This window comes from Heterodontus francisci, chromosome 11 (assembly GCF_036365525.1).
Source record: "Heterodontus francisci isolate sHetFra1 chromosome 11, sHetFra1.hap1, whole genome shotgun sequence".
Lineage (NCBI taxonomy): Eukaryota > Metazoa > Chordata > Chondrichthyes > Heterodontiformes > Heterodontidae > Heterodontus > Heterodontus francisci.
Window position 1 is genome coordinate 56959990 of NC_090381.1, and position 12338 is coordinate 56972327.

The 12338-nt window shown below is 40.9% G+C and overlaps 1 pseudogene; it reads left to right on the forward strand.

Moving 5' to 3' along the window:
• Positions 1 to 3493: 3493 nt before the first annotated feature.
• The window catches only part of LOC137375027 (nucleolin-like), a 50196-nt pseudogene continuing 41351 nt past the window's right edge, over positions 3494 to 12338 (forward strand).

Sequence of the window (12338 nt, forward strand, 5' to 3'; positions counted from 1 at the left end):
TTTTAGAAAACACAAGTAAGTATTTTAACTATTAGATTAAAGGGGACACTATTAAATCTTGCATTCAACAGACATCACATTTTAGCAAAGTTTATTGCTTTTAACTAGACTAGATGAAGTTTGAGATTTCATATTTTGGAGTTTATTTCTATGCGACAAGCAGGAAAAGTGGCTAAATTATAGCAAAGAATATTAAGCACTTATTGCGCGAGAGGCAGCTACTCTTCTATAATTATATCATTTAGTACATCGATATCTGAGGTCTTTAGTTGGAAAATCAGTTGTTGAAGTGCCAGTTTCACCATCAATACAATATCTTAAAACCCAGTTTTACAATGAATTCCAAATAACAAACATTTATTTTTATTTTCTTTTAAAAAATGACAAACTGGGAAGTGATTGTTGATGACATTTGGAAGAGTTAATGAGATATACAGTGTGAGGCAGCATTTTTTCCATAGGATGTTGCTGATGAACATCTCTTGTAAAGGAACTTTGCTGTTTTAGGAACATAGGAACATAGGAGCAGGCCATTCAGCACATCGAGCCTGCTCTGTCATTCAGTACGATCATGGCTGATCATCCACTTTAATGCCTTTTTTCCACACTATCCTCATATACCTTCATGTCATTTGTATTTAGAAATCTGTCAATCTCTGCTTTAAACATACTCAATAACTGAGCTTTCACAGCCCTCTGGGGGAGAGAATTGCAAAGATTCACAACCCTCTGAGTAAAGAAATTGCTCCTCATCTTTGACCTAAGTGGCTTCCCCTTTATTTTGAAATTGTGTCCCCTGGTTCTAGATTCCCAACCAGGGGAAATATCTTACCTGCATCTACCCTGTCTATTCCTTTAAGTATTTTGTCGGTTTCAATAAAATCATTCTTTGAAACTGGAGAGAATACAGGCCCAGTTTCCCCAATCTCTCTTCATAGGACAGTCCTGCCATCCTGGGAACAAGTCTGGTGAACCTTCGTTGCATTCCCTCTATGGCAATCATATCCTTCCTAAGGAAAGGGGATCAAAACTGCACACAGTACTCCAGGTGCGGTTTAAACAATGTTCTATAAAATTGAAGCAAGACTTTGCTACTCCTGTACTCAAATCCTCTTGCGATAAAGGCTAATATACCATTGACCTTCTTAACTGCCGTGCTGCCCCTGCATGTTAGCTTTCAGTGACTTATTGACAAGAACACCCAGGTCCCTTTGTACACTGTCTAATCCCTGACCATTTAAGAAATACTCTGCACATCAATTCCTCCTACATTTTTCCACATTATATTCCATCTGCCACATTCTTGCCCATTCACTAAGTCTTTCCAAATCACCTTGAAGTCGCCTTGCATCTTCCTCATAACACATATTCCCACCTTGTTTTGTGTCATCTGCAAACTTGGAAGTACTATATTTGGTCCCCACATCCAAATCATTGAAATATATTGTGAACAGCTGGGGCCCAAGCACTGATCCCTGCTGATTTCCCATTCATAAATCCATGTTGACTATGCCCAATCAGATCATTATTATCCAAGTCTTTAATTGTTCATTCCATATCTGGCCCCGTAATTTTTTTTATAATGGATTACATAAGGCAGAGTTTAGAAGGAATATTTTTGCACAAGGGCTAAATTCTTATGTACTGCACCTTTTTTCCTAATCCCGGTAAATGGCTAATAAAATGCAAATAAAAAATTCAAATATTATAAATCATGAAAAAACGAAATGACTGGAGACACAGAATAGCTCAGTAACATTTGTAGAGAAAATAGATAAGTTATGATTTTAGACACACAGCTCTTCATCAAAGCTGTCTTTGCCAGTGGGGATGGGGTCATGTAGATGACAGAAATAGCAGAATGTGATCTGGTAATGCAAAGACAGGTGACATGAAAAGTGAGGAAAAGGGGGGCCATGTCCCGCTTATAGGAGGAAGAGTGGGTAAGAGCAAAAGCAAGGGAAATGGTATGGAATTGGTTAGGGGCCTGTCAATGACACCAGAGGAGAAACTTCAGTTGAGGAAAAAGAAAGACATTTCAGCAGTACTGGGGCAGAAGGTAGAGTTAGAGCAGATGTGACAGGGATGGAGAAACTGACAGAAAAGGTCACTGAGTTATTACAGAAAACAGGGTGGGAACTGGAGTAGCCATATAAATACCGTGGCTACAACAGCAGGTCAGAGGCTAGGAATCCTGCAGTGAGTAACTCACCTCCTGACTCCCCAAAGCCTGTCCACCATCTACAAGGCACAAGTCAGGAGTGTGATGGAATACTCTCCACTTACCTGGATGGGTGCAGCTCCAATAACACTCAAAAAGTTCGACACCATCCAGGACAAAGCAGCCCGCTTGATTGGCACCTCATCCACAAACATTCACTCCCTCCGACGCACAGTGGCAGCAGTGTGTACCATCTACAAGATGCACTGTAGCAATGCACCAAGGCTCCTTAGACAGCCCCTTCCAAACCTGCGTCCTCTACCAACTAGAAGGGCAAGGGCAGCAAATGCATGGGAACACCACCACCTGCAAGTTCCCCTCCAAGTCACACACCAGCCTGACTTGGAACTACATCGCAATTCCTTCACTGTCGCTGGGTCAAAATCCTAGAACTCCCTTTTCAGCAGCACTGTGGGTGTACTTACCTCACATGGACTGCAGCGGTTCAAGAAGGCAGCTCACCACCACCTTCTCAAGGGCAATTAGGGATGGGCAATAAATGCTGGCCTAGCCAGCGACGCCCACATCCCATGAATGAAACAAAGAAAAAATTCAGGTAATAGTGAAGTCCATGAACTTGAAGTATATTTGTGTTGGAAAGCTCATCACTAGGATTAGAGAAGGAGAAACCCAGGAAGGGGGAGAAAGAGTCAAAGATGGATCAAACCGAGGTGAGGGTTGAAATTGAAAGCATAGTTAATGAAATTCTCAAGGTAACAGCAAGAAAATAGAGCACCTAGTTTTAATTAATTTCTACATCTTAATATCTAATTCTAACAAATGACAGATAGCCCTCAATTGTATTATTTTTTCCTTGCCAGTAATTACACTAATTGAATATTTCTGTGGCCTTATACCAGCTATCTTTTAACACACAGAATACCACCGCCATGAAGCTTCATGTCCTTTTGCTTACAGAATCTTCCTAGAATACATCTGCTCTCAGGTTGTCTTTTAATACACTACATCAATCATGCTACCATCCCTTTTCAGACCAAAATGAAATCAGTTCAAAGTTTTTACACAAAGAATAGTTTAACTGGTTAAAAAAATTATACCACAGCAATGTTGAAAACACTAAGTTTTTGTGGCTGCAGGTAGATAAAGCCATAAAGGGCAACATCATTTTTCGTATTATTAATAAAAGTATCAAATGCAAGAGTAAAGAAGTAATAGAAAATTTATACAAAACATTGGTTAGGCCACAGTTAGAGTACTGTGTGCGGTTTTCAGGTGCTCATTATATAATATTAAAACCACAGAAAGTGTACAATGTCGGTTCAGGATGGTGCTTGGATGGGAACTTATGAAGTGAGCTTTGAGATACTGGAACTATTTCCAATGGAGTTGCAAGGGCTAAAAGGCGATTTAAATGAGGTTTTCATTATAATTATAAAGAGTTTTGATAGAGTGAATAAGGAACGATTACCTCCTCTGCCTGGAGAGTCAATCGTATGGGATCATCAAATTATCATTGATTGTGAGGAGAGAGGTTAGGAGAAACTTCTTTACAAGGAGGGTTGTTGAAGCATAGAATTCTATGTCATTAGAACATAAGAACATAAGAAATAGGAGCAGGAGGAGGCCATTCAGCCCCTCAAGCCTGCCCCGCCATTCAATAAAATCATGGCTGATTTGTCCCAGGCCTCAACTCCTCTTTTGGGCCTGCTCCGCATAATCCTCGACTCACTGAGATTTCAAAAATCTATCTACCTCCTCCTGAAGTACATTTAGTGACCTAGCCTCCACAACTCTCTGAGGTAGAGAATTCCAGAGATTCACCTCTGAGAGAAGAAATTCCTTTGCATCTCAGTTTAAATGTGTGCCCCCTTGTTCTGTAACTATGTCCCCTAGTTCGAGATTCCCCCACCAGTGGAAACATATTCTCAACATCTACCCTGTCAAGCCCATTAGAATCTTATATGTATCAATACGATCACCTCTCATTCCTCTAAACTCCAATGAATAAAGGCCTCACCTCGTTCGCTGTTCTTGATAAGACAACCCCTTCATCACAGGAATCAGCCTAGTGAACCTTTTCTGAACTGCCTCCAATGTTAGTATATCCCTCTTTAAACCAAAACTGTACGCAGTACTCCAGGTGGCCTCACCAACACCCTGTACAGTTGTAACAAGACTTCCCTATTTTTAAACACTAACCCCCTAGCAATAAAGGCCAAAATTCCATTTGTCTTCCTAATTACTTGTTGCACCTGCATGCTAACCTTTTGTGTTTCATGTACAAGAACACCCAGATCCCTCTGTACTGCAGTATTTTGTAGTCTTTCTCCATCTAAATAATAATCTGCCTTTTTATTCTACCTACCAAAGTGGATGACCTCACAATTTCCCACATTGAACACCATCTGCCAGGTTTTTGCCCACTCACTTAACCGAATTTGTTGCAACGAATTTTAAGTTAGAGACAATTGCATCTTTTAAATGAAAAATTAGATAAAATTTGAAGCATAAGGGGCCACATTTTATTCAGGTGATTGGGGTGCTGGCAACGGGCTGGAAGGCGGGGGGAGACCTCGAGTCAGCCCTCTGTTGGACCCCCATTGCTATTTCACGGTGGGCAAGCAATTAACTGCCCACTGTCGGGACACTGTCCTTTTAAGGGACGAGCTCCTGGCTCTTGAACTGCTGGCCAGTTGTAAGGCTAGCAGCTCTGCAGTACTGGCAGCGACACCAAGAGTCATGGCCACTGCCAGTATTGCAGGAGACCCTGCAGTTCGAAGACAGAACACTTGGGAGAGGTAAGTGGGGTCGAAGGCACTAGGGCCATTCAGACAGGCCTTGGTGGAGGGGTGGGAGGGTGTTAGTGAGGGTAGGGGGGGGGCCATGGATTTCTCCCAAAGGAGAGACACCTGGACCCTGCTAGGAAGCCACTAGGCTTTACCTGATGGCGTCTTCCCACAGCAACTGGCACCTCCATCTTCAATAACATTGAGGTGGAGGCAGGAAGAGGCCCTTAAGTGACCATTAATTGGCCACTTAAGGGCCTGGCCACTGAAGGGCCTCAATTAGCTTGGGCAGGAAGGCCGTCCTTGGGAACTGTGCTCCATGCCATTTTGTTTGCTCCCCCCACCTTCGTGCCCGCCTCCAAGGGCAGAACAAATACCTGCCCAAGAGGTCTCCAGGATATGGGAAAGTGTAGGCAGTGGGATTAGTTTTGGGTTGCTGTAGAAAAGAGCACATGTGGACATGATGTGCTTATTGGTCTCTTTCTGTGTTCTAAACATCTATGGCTAATGCTGACAATAAAACAAAACCCTTTAAAGTTAATTTAGGAAAAATGATTTGCCAAAGACAGCTCAAGTGCATCCCAAATGGTGATATCATTTTTCTACAATGACAAGCTAATGAATAATTCACACAACATACCACTTCAAATTCAACACATTATAACTTCAAGGCATGTTATTTTCTTAACCTAGTGCAACATTTAACCTGGTGCAGCTGTCCCTGATAGTGAGCCAAATAGCAAATTTTAGCAATGTGCTCCAAATCTATGTCAATTAGCATCAGCTTCTTTAAATGGAAAAAATAGACAAGTTGCTAAGCTTTCTCACGCAATAACAGAGTGTAATGCTCACTCATGGGGGAAATAAATTCAGTTCACTTCACTGGCATGCAATTGTTCAGACACTATTTCAATCTTTATTTGAAATGATCCAACACCTGTAAGGGCATTAATCTTCTTGTCTTTTTTGTTATTTCTGATAGAATATTTCACTATGGCATCAAAACTACATATGTAGTTAATGTTATACTTCAGAAAACTTGTTGTTGAAGGATTATGCTGGAACCAATCTTTATGCAGTCTTACATTTATTTTACGAAGTCAAAAGATTACAAACATGCAGCTCCTTACTCAAATCTTCACCGAGTTTCCGAATTTTTTCCTTATGTATACTCAAGTAAGACCCAAATTAGCACCCTCCACCTGCATATGATTAAACATAATTAACAGATTCCATTCTTTTACTTTAAATAAAACTTAGAATATACAATACAAAAATACTTCAAAACAAATCAAAATAAATTCCATATTCTGTACAAAGAATTACATTGAGAGACACACCTCCTATAGGACCCATAACAATTTCTTTGTCAAGCATTTCTTTTTCTAAAACAATCAGATAGTTGATGACTTGCATGTACCCATTTAATTTTGGAGCTCTCCTTTCTCTCCAACATTTGTTTCAATCCACCAATATCAATCCGTAATTTTTTTCACACACTTTTGGTAGAGTGTGTATTATCCAACAAGGAACAATTATCTACATAACTTACAATGGGTATCACATCTTCAGTCTGCCCTTTGTACAGAATCTCATCTAAAATATTTGGCAAATAGAACCCTATTCCCACTGCCTCCACAAGACCCAGTGTTTCCACAGTTAAAGTACTTCTAATGACTCTTTTTATTTTCTTAGCCTCCCAACATTTCCCATTTTCAGCCATCAAAAATACTATGGAACCAGCTGCACTCAAATACCCATCAGCAAGATTAACATGTGAACCATCACTAAAGATGATTAGTTTCATATTTTATTGGGTCACCTAAGGATGGGAACTTCAGTATACATTTCTCCAGATTTAATTTTATTAATGTTTTATTTACTCTTAAAACAATCTCAACTTTTGAGTTTTTCATCATAATACTTAACTCCAACACATCAAAACTAGCATCAGTCTAGTCTGAGTGCACAACCAGATGCCTGAAAGTTTCCCTATATATCAATAAAACATTGTGAGATCTACTTTTAGTCGAACATTACCAATTTTCAGCAAAACGGATCTCACCAAGAAATACTGTGCCCAGGAAGCATCATTAAGGTCACAGATGCATTTGTTTAGTTTCTATAGTTTTCCTTCTGCATCTGCTGCCTCTTTAAGTAGTTTTAGAAACATTCCTCTCTAAAAGGTATGACCCTGAAGAAACACAGCTTATATGTTAATTGATTTACATTCCCATGAATATGTGGCCAAAAGAGCTAAAATAAATTCAAGATTACTTTTCCAGCTGTGGGAGAGTCCACTCTAACATCAGTATCACCCAGTCGCTCTTCAAAACCCCTCGCAACTAGCCTCGCTTTAGCCTTATAAGTCCCACCTGCAAGGACTTTTTCAGTACTAATCCATTTAGGCGGCTGTCTCCTATCTGGTACCTCAGAATAAACACCAAACTCTCTAATTCCTATAATAAAAGCAAAATACTGCGGATGCTGGAAATCTGAAACAAAAACAAGAAATGCTGGATTCACTCAGCAGGTCTGGCAGCATCTGTGGAAAGAGAAGCAGAGTTAACGTTTCGGGACGCTTTGGAATCCATTGAAGCCACAGGAATCCCACGAGAGAAAAGTCTCCTACAGTGAACAAGGTTTAAGAGGAATACTGGGCCCCAACGAAAAGCAAGAATTACCTACAGACAAGAACTACCTACAAAAGGACTCCAGTGAGCTTGAAGCACAGTAACAAGAATACTCTTATGATATTCCCTCAAACCTCTGTGCTTTATTTTTTCTTCCCTTTTCAGTCTCTATTTGCATGTGCGTATCATGTATGCATGCTAGCGTGGGGTATGGCGTGTATCCATCAGCGTTAAACGAATTAGAGTTTAAAAATTAAAAATTAGAAAAGTAAAAATTAAAGCCTGTTACAAGAAGACTTGATGAAGGCTGAGAAAGACCCCTAGACACCTTTCTCCTCTGGTCGTAACATCTCTTTTGACCTGGAGTCCGGGAACATAGGGATGGGTCACAAGGATCTCTTCAGAACGTTACAGCCAGTTGAGAAAGGTGTCTAGGGGTCTTTTGCTGTCTTCACCTGGTCTTATTGTAATGGGGTTTAATTTTAAACACACTGTGTTTTGAGCTCCCCCTTTGTGAATCCTTGTTCACAGCTTTCCAATTATAAGGCAAAGAAATGAACACAGCAGGTTTTTCTTAGGTTGAAAGAAGAAAAGTGAAATTTATTAAACTTACTCAAACTTAAACTCTAATACGGTTAACGCCTACGGATATACAATGCGCCCATGTTAGCATGTACATGCCATGCCCACATGCAAATAGGGACAGAAAAGAGAAGAAAAATAAAATGGAGACATTTGTGGCAATTTCAGAAGAGTTTCTTGTTTACTGTTCTGTGTTTCCAGCTCGCCGTAGATTCCTTTATTGTAGACAGTTCTTACTTTTCGTTGGGGCCCAGTATTCTTCTTAAACCTTGTTCACTGTAGGAGACTTTTCTCTCTTAGTGTTCATATGTCTTCAATGGTTCGTGATGCTGGTGTGAGGAGAGGCTACGGCAAGCCAGCCACAAGAGGTCTTTTCCAGTTAAGGAGAAAAGCTTTCTGATCACAAATTCCCTGTTGGAAGTTCAAATTCAAAAACTCAAACAGTCAGTCAATCATGTGACCAAATTGGTCTGACCACTTCTTCTGTGTATTCGGCCATCTTAGTAGTTAACCTGGAATGCTTCAACGTCTGGTAATCAAAATCAAAAGTTGGTTGAATGTGTCAAAGCATGGTCCTTTGTCCCTTGTTCCAATACTGTCTGTTACCATGCAAATATCTTTCCAGTCAGGGGCTTGCAATTTTAAGTTTTAATGTTCATGTGGCAAAATAATATGTGCCTCATTCTTGGCAGGTAGGGGCCTGCATGACAAATGATACAGCACAGAAAGAGGCCATTCAGCGCATTGTGCCTATGCCAGTTCTTTGAAGGAGCTATTTAGTTAGTCCCTGTTCCCATAGCCCTGCAAATGTTTCCCCTTCAAGTATTTATCCAATTGACTTTTGATAGTCACTATTGAATTTGCTTCCACTACTCTTTCAGGCCATTCAACATTGTCTGCCACTGAGTAGCCAAACAGGTTACTCATTGTCAAGGTCATATCCTTTCACTGGGCCTGTATATTGCCTTTTGTTGACCTCTTTCTCTCTGTGCCAAATACCTCCTTTGCTTTATTTATGATAACAAAATCTTTATGCCAATTCAGAATATTTGAGGGCTCTAGGTCCTGCTGCAGCAGCTTCATATATACAACCTCTCAGTAATTCAATTTCTTACTCACATATAATTGCTGACCCTCCCTTGAAAATGTTGCAGCCACTTAAATACTGTTGCAGTGCCAGATTTCCCACCGCCTGAAGTGAACTGCTAATAAAAGGAGCAGGTAGTGCTGGGAGCCTGCAAGTGATAAAAGTAGGATCACAGTGACGCTTGGAAGTCTGCGGCTTCTGGTGGTAAACCCACCATGAAGGAAAGACCAGCCCATTTGTAGTTTAGCTATTGCTGTGTGCCACCCATTTGGCTGCATGACATTAGTCATCACTTCAAAAGTAATTAATTGTGTAAATTGTTTTGAGACAGTTTGCTGTGAAAGAAACTATATAAGTGCAAGTACTATTACTGTTAAGCGATTTAGTCCTTCGTATTTCTGCAGGTGCTGCACTTTCTGTTTGAGATTGGAGGCTGAACAACAAGGTCACCTAGAAATGCTCATAAAATTCTTCCAATGATTAATTTATCTTCATTCTCATGGCACTTGTAGAATTTCTCAGTATTATTGTTCAATTCATACTTGTACACTTAGTACTATTTGGAAAAAGAATTGTTCAGTGGAAGCATGACTCATAGTTTTAAAAATAACTTAATGTGGATAGTACAATCTGATGTAACTACTTTTCTATATGCAGCATTTCACTTTTGCTTCCATTCACTATCACTCTCTGCTCCTTCATCTATTTCTGTCCTTTCCAATCAACATCAATCTCTTTAGTTCTTCATCTTTTTCTGTTAGCAGTGTCAAGCAAAAGAATAACCTTGACCCTGTCAATCCATTCATTCTAACTTTAATCTGTATCTCGAGCGTTTTTGTCTGAGATCCAACTGCACTGGGTAAATAAGGTTGCTTAATCCAGTGAATTTATGATTTGCTATCTTCAGGAAAGTGGTTTTCTAGCTATCAGTGATGAGATCTGATCAAGCAAGAGGGAATTATTTACGATATAACTAGGGGCATCCGATAGAATTTAAATGTTGGATACATGATTTAGGAAAGTCACTGTGTTGCTCATGAAATGGTGAAGCAAATACCTTTTAATGCTTCGAAGCATGAAGTTCTTTCACTTTTATTTTGTTATGGTCAAGTGAGGAGGGATCGAAGGGTTTCTCTCTGTTCCCTCTCCTTGTTTGATCACAACAGGTTTAATTCTTTCTTAAAGTGGATGTACTGGCCAATTCAGTAGGTGTTTGATTACATACTTGCTATACTCATAACAAGAACCAATCAGGCAGGTTTTCTTGGGTTTAACAATGAAAGAGGTTAACTTTATTGTACCTAAACTGAACTAATGAAAATAATAAACTATGTGCCAACTTGCACTGACACACACACACTGGAGGTTTATACACACACAAATAGGTTAGAATTGGGAAAGGTAATTTGATTGAGTTAGAGTCCATAGAAAAAAAGGGGCATAAAGTCTGTGTCATTTAGTGATTCGTTTGGCTTCCCGCTGAATTCAGTGGTCCTGAGGCTTTTAGTTTGAAGAGGTAGATGGCTGGTTCAGTGGGTCTCATGGAAACAGCGATGTGGATGATTTCCTCCAACGGGGTTTCTGATTGTAGCCAGAGCCGGACTCTGTCAACAGGCAGAAGTTGAAGCTTTCAAGCTGGAATGTAGAGAGAGAGAGAGGGAGAGAGAGAGAGGGACTTCACTTGGGTCAGTATGTGTCAGAGTCCAGAAGCTTCTCCTCTGCTGTAGAGAAACACAAACTTAAAACCACAGCTGGTGAGGGGCTTGTCACATGACAGTCACTCAGTGATTCAAACATAGCAGCAGTGTTTTTCTTTTTGCTAAGAAGAACAGGTAGTTCCTTTAAACTTCCTGGGTCTTGGTTCTTGCTAGGAAATGAGCAGACATTTCATCTCCCTCCTCACAGGATGCAGTGGGCTGGATTTTATAGGCCCCCTGATTTTGGGGGTCATGGTTGGGCAGGGGTGGGGTGCTGGAAAATGCCTCCAGGAGAGGCCAGCCGTGGGTTTCGATGCCAGGAAGGCCAGGTCTGATATTGCTGGCGGCGGCGAGGCCTCATGGCGACCCCCCCCCCCCCCCCCCCCACCGCTCGGCGATGGGAGCCAAATCTACATGTACAAAAAAATGTAAACACCTGCAATAATGAGCGTCATGCTCCCACTGTCTGCTCTGCTCCGATATTTGTGCTGGTGGCCAGCAGTCCCGTGCCTTCGGATCTCTGTTCGGAGGGAGGGGGGAAGGAGGAGCAGGTAGATTTTTCTGTGCGGGAGTGGGGAGCAGAGTTAAACTAATATGATTGGTGGATGGGATGGTGGGAAGGGTTAAAGATACGTTTGTGAACTTTGGGTGGGGGACAAAGGTCAGGTACACATGGTAAATATTTTTTGGGGGGAGAGGGCACAGCATGAGTTGTCTGGTTATTGGGGGGGGGTGTTTGTCAGAGGCTCTAGAAACATTTAATTTTTTAAATTACATTTAAAATGCCTGTATCTTTAAATTTTTAAATGAAATGGAAGGGCTGGAAGCCCCTTAAAAATGGCGTTGGCGCTTGTGCAATGGCTCTGGACGCTGTTGCCGGGGACGGACTGCCACCACCCCCCCTCCCACACTGTCACCTCATCAGGGAGCGGTGTTGGGAGGGGAGAGGTCTGCCCAGCCATTTAAATGAACCGCCGTGTTTAATATCACGGTTCTGCGACCGATGATCCGCACGGGCGGACCGCCATAGTTTACGTCTGCCGCCTCTCTCGGCGGTGGACATGTAAAGTTCAGCCCAGTCTTGCAAATTAGGTGGCCATCCTAAGCTACCAGCAAAGTCATTAATCTTTTTTGTCTTTTAAAAAAGAAATTCTTCAAAACATAAAAATTCAGATCTCCAGTCAGCAGATTAAAGAAAATTATCATTTAAGTAAGTTGGCATGGCAACGTAAATAACTTTATCATTCATATTCTAATGCAAATATAACAATAAGTATTAATACTAAACATTTTTGTAATACTGAATATATTGCTGACAGAAATTCATACATTTCAAAGTACATCGTATTATTACATTTTACTGTGCGGCAC